At 42.4% G+C, this 11,315-nt stretch overlaps 1 long non-coding RNA gene and 1 pseudogene across 1 annotated transcript; both read left to right on the plus strand.

The window, feature by feature from the left end:
• Nucleotides 1-635: 635 nt before the first annotated feature.
• On the plus strand, nucleotides 636-1,151 carry LOC117153084. Its single transcript, XR_004463513.1, has 2 exons — nucleotides 636-732; nucleotides 851-1,151. It is a non-coding gene; the product is annotated as an uncharacterized LOC117153084 (long non-coding RNA).
• Nucleotides 1,152-3,893: 2,742 nt separating this feature from the next.
• Nucleotides 3,894-11,315, plus strand: part of LOC117153112 — a 25,357-nt pseudogene continuing 17,935 nt past the window's right edge.

Below are 11,315 nucleotides of genomic sequence, written 5' to 3' on the forward strand. Positions count from 1 at the left end.
GACATAGTTTAACTACATGAATCTTTATACCTTCAGTGTTGTAATTTAATTTTTTACAGTAAAAAGGAAAGAAATCAGCTCTTCCTGGTTCTTGTGTCCCTCATTTTACCCACTCCCTCGTCTGCAGCTGTGATCTGTGATCAGGAACAGAATCAGCAGTGATTGTCAGTGGAACTACTCTCTCAGTGTTCTTCACTGTTTTCTTCTCATCTCTCCTGTTTTCTGTTGGACTCATGTTATTCTGGCTGCTCTCATGATTAAACAGTATTTACATGCTCATGTTTTTACTTTGGTCAAATGAGAATTACTTTTTACTGTTTCAGTTTATTGTTATGTAACATGCAGATTTTTCAGTTTTGAAGTGAGTTAAAATATAAATCAGATTCTCTCTCTCTTTGACTCTTCCATATCAAACATCACTGGGTTTTTCCCAGGTCAGTTTGCTATTATCAGTGTGATTATTGTGATGAAGGAGCTGGAGAAACAGGACAAAAGCCGGAAAATTAGTCACTTAAACTTTTTTTTTTAATTTCCTGTAGCTAAGTTACAAGAATAAAATAAAACACTTCCTTCATAACTGGCAACATTGAACGTTGTACAGCCTTCCTGTTTAGGAAAAACTTTTATTGTGAAAAGCCAGAGGAAGTGTTGAGCTGAACCTAGATCAGGAGAACAGCAGAAAAGAAATGACTGGATTAAGAGTTAGAAAGAGAAGGTGTTGTCAGCGGAGAGGTGAGTAGAACAAGACTCTGTTGTTAGACTGATCAGCATGCTGTTGAATTAACTGTGTGAGAAGCTGAAAGGTCGTTTTTACAGAATCAGTTTAACTTTGTTACTGTTTGTGTCAAAGTCTGTTCTTGTGGAAAAACTGGAGATCGTCTTCAAATATGAAGAAAAAACTACTAAAATATACTGTAAGTCAGAGCAGGACAGTTCTGATGGGTATTTAATTAGAGAATATGTGAGAGATGGGACAGTGTTGAGGGATTCCTATGTTAATATTAAACCTGGGGGTGGTGCTATAAAGGTAATAATACTGCACTATTAATATTTTGGTATAGTCCCTTAATCAAGAGCTCCAAACCAAAATGTGGTTGTGTGAAAGGATAAAATGTATAATATAAAAATGTTCTACAAAATCAATAACTCTATATTCAGTGATATCTGTTTCCAGCCTTATTTTATTGTTCATTGATCGACCTTTGAAGAAGACAGATTGTGTTTCTGCAATAAGGTTTGAAATCCCTGTTTGAAGGTGAGTGGTGAAAATATAGGTAAGCAGAGTTTCTAGGAGTGATGGGCGTCTGTGTCAGGATTCAGGCCTCCGGCCTCATCCCTGTCTGTCTAGGCGTTTTTGTCTCCGCCCAGTGTCTCCCTGTTTTTCCCTACCTCCACCTCCACCTCCACTCATCCCACTGGACTCCTAATTGACTAATTCATTTCACTTGTGTTCCCCTTTTGTTTTATAAGCTCCCCTCAGTCCTTTGTTCCCCGCTGGTTCGTCGTGTTGTATCATGTTGTGTTGTATTGCGTGGTGCTCCTCCATAACTCTGGTCCGTCCGTCCAGTTGCTCCCCTGAAGCCAGAGGAGCCCTGAACAAAAGGGTTTGTTGGTTTTCCCTAGGACACTTTATGTTTGTTGGACTGTTTTCCCCACGTGTGAGTTTTCCATTTGCCTGCTACTGCAGTGCCGTTTTTTGTTGTTACTTTGTATTGTTTGGTTTGTGTATTTGTTCATGTTTTGCCTGCCCTCGGCAGTGGTCTTCATTTGTTACTTTGTATTTTTATTAGTGAGTTGTAGTTTGTATTTTTGTCTAGTGGTTCATTGGTTGGTACTTTGTATGTTTTGTTGGTTTAGTAGTTCGTCTTTTGCCTGCGTTACTGCAGCGCTTTTGTTAGTCACTTTGTATTTGTCCACCATGTTTTCGTGTCTCTTTTAGTTGTTACTTTTGGTGTTTGTTAGCTTCCAGTGTCCCTGTCTTTTTGTTTAATAAATGTATCCTGTTATAAATATATATTTTATCTATCTTGGGCTGAAGGCTCAGTATTTTCTATTTATTATTTCATTAGGATTATGTTTATTACAGAGTAAGTTCAGCTGCTTCATTCTGTCTAATCATCTTTTTTTTTTTTTTTTAATCTTTTTGATTTCTTTGCTGAACAAAATAGAAAATTTAAATTTTGGGTTAGACATGTATATTAAAGTATATAATATATCGGATAATATAAATAATTGAATGTGGGATTTCATGTTATTACTGAACTAAGGGCCTGAGTTCCAAGTTTGAACAAGGAAAATCATCTCTGCTGCTGCACTGTAGCTGTTGCTGCTGTGGTTTCCCAAAGTAGATGTTCATGTGTGTTACTGTTCAGGACTCGCATAAATTAACCCCCACCCCCCCTCTGCAAACACAGCACATGTGTACAGGAATCATTAGAGTAGATTGTTGTACAGCAAACTGCTGATTCTCAGTCATTTCCAGATCTACAGTGTAGTAAGTCTGTTTGTAGAAACTCTATTTAGACTTTGATTTGACTGAGGCACAGAGGAAGTTTACTGTACATGCAGTTTTTAAAGTATCTCCATGATTTTCTAAGATAACCAGATCAGATTATTTTTCTGTGTTTATCTGTAAATGTTGTTTAGTGGTGGAAAAGTTATCATCCTGTGTGTGCTGGGCTGCAGCTTCATGCCTCCATCTAGTGGACTGATAGTAGAAGTAGAGCAGCTGATGGCAGCTTCCTCTGCCTCCCACTGCTGTCTGACTGCATTCAAGTGACACTGATATGAAAGAGGAAAGAAGAGCCAATCAGTGGAGGAGCAGCTGATCTTTGTCCAGGAGAAATGATGGAAAGGAGGATTTCAGTTTTCACTGCACATCAATGATTTGTGTTTCCTGTCCACATGAAGGTAGAAAGTGTGTGTGAGCTGATGTGGATGTGGATTCAGCAGCATGGATCAGTGTGAGGACAGAGAGGAGGGAGTCCCTCCCTCTAAAAAACTTCGGTATGAGGACCATGAGAGCCAGACCAAAGCTCAGAGGTGAGATGACTGAGACCATCGGACTGATTCTGTCTCCAAGTCTCATCTAGAATTGAATATTTCATCAGGACATTTTTACTATTCTTCTGATTCTATTTGTCATTTATGAAGGAAACTTTGACTAAATATGTGAGCGTCACCAAAGTTGTTTTTCTATCAGGTCCCATCAAAGACCAGAATCTCCTGGACCAGGACCTGAACACAGCTGTGTGTCCTTAAAGAGTGACCGGTCAAAGGATGGTCTTATTGAGTTTAAACAGCAACCTTCATCAGACACACAGTAAGTTGTTGTGAGTTTAGTCATAACTCAGTATAACCCCGGTCTGAGGTCCCTCAGGTCTGTGAGGAGAAATCAGAGGAGGCTCAGTCCCAGATGTTCGGTGTTTCATGTCCACTGGACTCAGAACTGAGGTCTGCAGTTGGACCTCTGGAGAAACAAAGTGATGACAGCGTTTTTCATTAAGTCCATTTTCTTCAAATTCATGTTGAATATGTTTTATAAAGATTTGATTGAGTCAGTTGTTGAGTTTTAAACTGTGTCTTTTTTAGATTCCTCTGTTTGTAACTTCCAGGACTTTTAGGCTGCTCCAGTACTTCAGTACAATACTTATTGTACTTTACTTAAGTTTTTCTGTTTTCTGCTTCACTACATGACAAATGAAGATATTTTACTTTTTATTACACTACATTTCTCTTCAGTTACAAATACATTTCAGAGTAATTAATAAAGTATTACAATCAAATTACATTTTAATAGAGTGTAGAGTAAAGTATAAGAACTAATGATGAACTATGAACTGTTTTAGTGAACAAAGAGTCCAACCACTGATTAGTTGTTGGTTTGTATCAGGATGCAGCAGCAGAGACCAGACTCTCCTGAACCCAGCTGGGTCTCCATGAAGAGTGGCCGGTCTGTGATTGAACCTATAGTCTTTAATGTTGAACAACCCGTTTATAGACAGTAAGAGTTTCAAATTGAACTTTATTTTCTGATTCTCCTGAAAACAGGAATCAAGTCTTGGTTCAGATCTTTATGGTCTGTCTTAGGATTAATATGAATAAAAGGTTCAGAAATGATCAGGTAAAGAACATCACAGTCTACAAATGACATAAAATAAGATCAGTGTTCAACCAGAGTTCAGATAAAAATAGAAAAAAAGTTTGCAAACATAAATACAAAAGAAACTATTTTATATTTATTTTAGCACCAACAAATACTGTCAATCACCTGATTGATCATCAAAAGGTGTCAAATGACCTCTTAAAATCAGGAAGACAGATCTGGGGACACACCTGATTATATCACAACACCTGACACCACAGAACAAAGCTCACCGTCACTAGTTTGGCTGAAAATATGGTTGAAACTTTAATTTAAATTAATATTTTCTCCTCAGAGTTCAGCAGCAGAGCTCAGAGGTTCACAGGGATCAGTCTTCCCAGCAGCATCAACCAGACCTGGACTCTGTATTTATGGTCTGTACAAGTACAATCACACTTTGACTATGAACTACATAAAACCCAGATTGAATACTAACCAACCATTCAGGTCCTAACAGAGTCCATGCTGCTCTGTTCAGACCAGCAGGTCTTTAGACTGACACATGAATCACATGTTGTCTTCTACCAGTTAAAATGAAATGTTCACTTCTCATTCTGTTCCAGCTGCTGGAGGAGAACATTGTCACTTTTGTGAAGAACGAGCTGAAGAAGATCCAGAAGGTTCTGAGTCCAGATTACCCACAATGCTTAGACAGTCAGAGTGAGGATGAGGAGGTGTTGGATGGTGAGGATAAACATCAGAGGAGGAGCAGCAGAGAGGCATTTGTGAAGATCACACTGAACTTCCTGAGGAGAATGAAGCAGGAGGAGCTGGCTGACTGTCTGCAGAGCAGTAAGAGGATTTCTCTAAACATTTAACATCATGGACAAATGAGACGTTTACTGAGAGCTGAAGATGTGGAGTGTTAATATGTTGAAATGTGAATCATTTAGGGTCATGAAACTGTCAAACTGTGTTTTCATTAGAAATTATATTGATCATGTTTTTGTGGTTTGATTCAGGAACTTCAGCTGCAGTTTGTCAGCGTGAACTTAAATCTAATCTGAAGAAGAAGTTCCAGTGTGTGTTTGAGGGGATTGCTAAAGCAGGAAACCCAACCCTTCTGAACCAGATCTACACAGAGCTCTACATCACAGAGGGAGGGACTGGAGAGGTCAATGATGAACATGAGGTCAGACAGATTGAAACAGCATCCAGGAAACCAGACAGACCAGAAACAACCATCAGACAAGAAGACATCTTTAAAGGCTCACCTGGAAGAGAGGAACCAATCAGAACAGTGATGACAAAGGGAGTGGCTGGCATTGGGAAAACAGTCCTAACACAGAAGTTCACTCTGGACTGGGCTGAAGACAAAGCCAACCAGGACATACAGTTCACATTTCCATTGACTTTCAGAGAGCTGAATGTGCTGAAAGAGAAAAAGTTCAGCTTGGTGGAACTTGTTCATCACTTCTTTACTGAAACCAAAGAAGCAGGAATCTGCAGGTTTGAAGAGTTCCAGGTTGTGTTCATCTTGGACGGTCTGGATGAGTGTCGACTTCCTCTGGACTTCCACAACAATCAGATCCTGACTGATGTTACAGAGTCCACCTCAGTGGATGTGCTGCTGACAAACCTGATCAGGGGGAACCTGCTTCCCTCTGCTCGCCTCTGGATAACCACACGACCTGCAGCAGCCAATCAGATCCCTCCTGAGTGTGTTGACATAGTGACAGAGGTCAGAGGTTTCACCGACCCACAGAAGGAGGAGTACTTCAGGAAGAGGTTCACAGATGAGGATCAGGCCAGAAGAATCATCTCCCACATCAAGACATCACGAAGCCTCCACATCATGTGTCACATCCCAGTCTTCTGCTGGATCACTGCTACAGTTTTGGAAGATGTGTTGAAAACCAGAGAGGGAGGAGAGCTGCCCAAGACCCTGACTGAGATGTACATCCACTTCCTGGTGGTTCAGACCAAACTGAAGTACATCAAGTATGATGGAGGAGCTGAGACAGATCCACACTGGAGTCCAGAGAGCAGGAAGATGATTGAGTCTCTGGGAAAACTGGCTTTTGAGCAGCTGCAGAAAGGAAATCTGATCTTCTATGAATCAGACCTGACAGAGTGTGGCATCGATATCAGAGCAGCCTCAGTGTACTCAGGAGTGTTCACACAGATCTTTAAAGAGGAGAGAGGACTGTACCAGGACAAGGTGTTCTGCTTCATCCATCTGAGTGTTCAGGAGTTTCTGGCTGCTCTTCATGTCCATCTGACCTTCATCAACACTGGAGTCAATCTGCTGTCTGAAGAACAGTCAACTTCTCTGTGGTCTAAACTGTTTAGTCCTGAACTAAAACTTCTCCACCAGAGTGCTGTGGACAAGGCCATACAGAGTCCAAATGGACATCTGGACTTGTTTCTCCGCTTTCTCCTCGGACTTTCGCTGCAGACAAATCAGACTCTCCAACAAGGTCAGCAGATAAAGACAGGAAGTAAATCACCGACCAATCAGGAAACAGTCCTGTACATCAAGAAGAAGATCAGAGAGACTCCCTCAGCAGAGAAAAGCATCAACCTGTTTACTGTCTGAATGAACTGAGTGATCGTTCTCTCGTGGAGGAGATCCAACAGTACCTGGACTCAGGAAGTCTCTCCACATATAAACTCTCTCCTGCTCAGTGGTCAGCTCTGCTCTTCATGTTGGTGTCTTCAGGAAAAGATCTGGACGTGTTTGACCCATTTAAATACTGCTTAAACTTTTCAGAGAAGGATCTTCTGTTTGTGCTGGGAGTCGTCAAAGTCTCCAAGAAAGTTGTGTAAGTGTAAAGATAGTGGAATTTATTCATTATTAAATCCACAGCTACTGTATTTCAACAACATAACAGAATTTATTGTTTTGCATAAGACTGTATTTCAGTATATCTTAAAACAATAGTTGTCATTTTATACATAACTTTTTTTCAGACTGAGTCACTGTAACCTCTCAGAGAGATGTTGTGAAGCTCTGTCCTCAGTTTTCAGCTCCCAGTCCTCTAGTCTGAGAGAACTGGACCTGAGTAACAATGACCTGCAGGATTCAGGAGTGAATTTTCTGTCTACTGGACTGGAGAATCCACACTGTAAAGTGGAAACTCTCAGGTCAGGTCAATTTTCTATTTTAAATAACTGGAGATATTTAAAATGTTCATAAATGCTCCGAAGCAGATTAAACTTTCTGATGTTATTAGTTTTAAGCTGCAGAAGATCAGTATTTTTACAATATATAAAATAACTGTTCTTTCCTGTGTGATTTCATTTAGAGTCAACATTAAGGGTGATTATAGTTTGACACAAATGTTGTCATCTTATACATCACTGTTTTTCAGATTGAGTGGCTGTAACCTCTTAGAGAGAAGCTGTGAAGCTCTGTCCTCAGTTTTCAGCTCCCAGTTCTCTAGTCTGAGAGAACTGGACCTGAGTAACAATGACCTGCAGGATTCAGGAGTGAAGCTTATGTCTGCTGGACTGGAGAATCCACACTGTAAACTGGAAATTCTCAGGTCAGGTCAATTTTTTGTTCATCATAAGTAAATTTTTCTAGATCCAGGGACTAGATCCAAGCAGACTAAACTTTTAAATGTCACAAGATTTCGACTTTCAAGAAGATTCTCGTAAGTATTTTCACTAAAAATGTCCTGTCTGTATCTGGAATTCCCACAGGATCTTAGCTCTGTCATTCTCAACCACCTTTGGAGGTGTGTCCCGTTTTGACTTTGGGACTTCCATCCTGTACTCGGCACAGATGTTCTGTCCTGTTTTTTGCTGGGTTCTTTCAGGGGCACAGACTGCCTGGTAAGGTAGATCCCAGCCTCTATCAATCTTGTACTCAGAGCCTGCTACTGTGCTGCTAGGATTAGTGCCTCTTTGCTGTCTTTCAGTCTGGTTTGTCCAGCCACTGGTAGGATTTGTCAACATCAGCCACTTCTTCTATCTGCCGGTGGTACATTCCGTGCAGGGTTTTTTCCTTCCATGAGGTTTCCTCCTCTTCCTTCCCTTGCTCCTCTGGAGCCTGCTGCCTGAGGTATTCGCTAAGCAAGACATCAGTTGGGGGCATCTTCCTGATGTATGCATGGAGCTACGTTATTTCATCCTGGATAGTGGCTTTGATCCTCACTAATCCTTGCCCTTCCTCCTTCTACTTAGCATACAGTCCCAGGGGGCTGCATTTGGGGTGAAACCATCTTTTCATTGTAAGGAGCTTCCTTGTCTTGATGTCAGTGGCTTCCATCTCCTGCTTTGGCCAGCTTATTATGCCAGTGGGATACCTGATGACTGGGAGGGCGTAGGTGTTGATAGCCCGGACTTTGTTCTTCCCATTCAGCTGACTTCTCAGGACTTCTCACTCACTCTTTGGAGGTACTTAGTGGTTGCTCTTTTCCTTGCCGTCTCTTCGTGGTTACCATTTGCCTATGGGATTCCAAGGTATTTGTAGCTATCTACAGCTATATACAGCTTGATGTCATCCATGTAGAGGAGGTGGCTGATCGTTGTGGCATTTCGTAGTCGGTATCCGTAGCCAGTCTTGGTGATGATCTGGCTGAGGGGGTTCTGGCCTATGCAGAACAGCAGTGGGGACTGAGCAACTCCTTGGTATATGCCACACTTAATATTGACTTGGGAAATCGGCTTGAAGTTGGCCTCTAGGGCTGTTTTCCACTTTCCCATTGAGTTCTGGATGAAGGTTCTTAGAGTCCTGTTGATCTTATACAGTTCCAAGCATTCCATGATCCATTGAGTCATAGGCTTTCTTGTAGTCAATCCAGGCAGTGCACAGGTTGGTATGTCTGGTCTTACAGTCTCTGACTGCTTTGTCCACCAGTAGCTGGTGCTTTGCTCCCCTGGTGTTACTACCACTTTCTTTCTGGGTACTGCTCATGGTTGGATCCATGTGCCTGCTCATCTTTGTGACGCATGACAGGAGCTTCCCTGTTGTGCAGGTTATTGGGCAGTAGTTGGATTAGACTGCTCCCTTCTGGGGGTCCTTTAGGATCAGGACTGTCGTGCCACCAGGTGCTCATGGAGTGAGGTTTGCTTCTTTAGCCAGTAGGCATGGATCATGTCAGGACCTGATGCTGTCCAGTTCTTCATACCCGAGAGCCTCTCTTGGATATCTGCAATTCTCAAACCCTCCATGGAGGGTACTGCACCTTATGGCTTGCGTTGATCTTATAGCCAAGTACCTCAAGGATCAAGGTTGCTGCGCTGTATATCAGCTGATTGGTCTCAGTGATGGCCAGAGTTGGTATTGTCTGTAGTGCTGCATTCACATCTTCTAGCAAACTTTCAGAAGGTACTTCGTTAATTCTTGGTAACCGGACTCGGGGTCTCCAGGTGGCCATTTTAGCCATGATCTTCAATCTTAGGGCAGCTGCTCTTGCATTAAGCTCTGTTATTGGGGCTTGAAACCCAATATCTGATTGTGGGAGGATGGTTATAAATATCTACCTGCTGACCTGTTGTCCTAGTTCCCTCTTGCCGTAGCATATGTGTTTGTGTTGGCCTTGGTGATGGGTTTCAAAGTGTCCATAGTTCCCACATCCTCTTCATGTAGCCCCACTCGCTAGGGTTACTTGTGTAGAAGCATTCCAATAGTTCCCTGTTCTCATCTCTTGTCCATGAATATCTTATTCTTGTTGCAGTAGCCCACTTCTCATCAGGTTGCCCTGATTTCCCAACACCTGACGCGGAACTTGTTGACCCAGCTGGCATCCAAGCCGGTTTGACTCTTGTGTTTGCATCTCTCATTATATGAGGTAGACAGGTAGCATTGTCTAAGGGTCCTACCGTACCGAAGTCAATAGTACAACTCATCCAGGATGGCACATCAATGTGAGCTGTGGCAAGAAGGTTTGCTGTGTCTGTCAGCGTAGTGTCCAGAGCATGGAAGTTCTACCAGGAGACTGGCCAGTACATCAGGAGACGTGGAGGAGGCCGTAGGAGAGCAACGACCCAGCAGCAGGACAGATACCTACGCCTTTGTGCAAGCATGAACAGGAGGAACACTGCCAGAGCCCTGCAAAATGACCTCCAACAGGCCATAAATGTGCAGGTGTCTGGTCTGGTGTGTCTGGACGGTCAGAAACAGACTCCATGAGGGTGGTATGAGGGCCACAGGTGGGGGTTGTGCTTACAGCCCAACACTGTGCAAGATGTTTGGAATTTGCGAGAGAACACCAAGATTGGCAAATTCGCCACTAGCGCCCTGTGCTCTTTACAGATGAAAGCAGGTTGACACTGAGCACATGTGACAGACGCGGCAAAGTCTGGAGACGCCATGGAGACCGTTCTGCTGCCTGCAACATCCTCCAGCAAGACCGGTTTGGCAGTGGGTCAGTAATGGTGTGGGGTGGCATTTATTTGTAGGGCCGCATGGCTCTCCATGTGCTCGCCAGAGGTAGCCTGCCATTACATACCGAGATAAGATCCTCAGACCCTTTGTGAGATCATATGCTGGTGCATATGGACAGGTCTCTTCAAGTCTTTTATCCACTTGGAAATATTGTTTGTTTATGTTTGTGAAGATCAGATAACATTAATGAACAATTTCAGCAAAACATTAATTAACTTACTTTTACTTTCCACTGTATGTGACTAAATTAGCACCAAATACAAATGGGTCTGTACAAAAAAAATCCATCACCAAGTCTCCTGTGTGTTGTTTTGTGTTTCTGCAGACTGTCAGGTTGTCTGATCACAAAGGAAGGCTGTGCTTCTCTGGCCTCAGCTCTGAGCTCTAACCCCTCTCATTCAAGAGAGCTGGACCTGAGCTACAATCATCCAGGAGATACAGAAGTGCAGCTGCTGTCTGCTGGACTGGAGTATCCGCACTGGATATTGAACACTCTCAGGTATAGAGAGGCCTGCTACAGCCACAGACAATGTCTGATGGAGGAGGAAGTGAAGATGTTAATGATTATGAGATCTTGTGTCATATATAGGAGACAGTAAATCAGAACTAGAACATGTTCATTTCATCATTACAATCTGTCAAAGAGGAAAAACTCCTTGTTGTTCCCAGCTGAAGAATTAGTTTGTGATTGAATGTTTTTCTCCTCAAACTCCTGTTTTCACTTTCTGTCTCTGGCTGCTCCAACAAATCTGACACCAAATCAGATGAAGCCACAAAGTCTGTGTGTAATGATCAATATCCAGTAGCTGGAGGTGAACTAGACTTCCTCTGAAC

This window comes from Anabas testudineus, chromosome 18 (assembly GCF_900324465.2).
Source record: "Anabas testudineus chromosome 18, fAnaTes1.2, whole genome shotgun sequence".
Classification (NCBI taxonomy): Eukaryota; Metazoa; Chordata; class Actinopteri; order Anabantiformes; family Anabantidae; genus Anabas; species Anabas testudineus.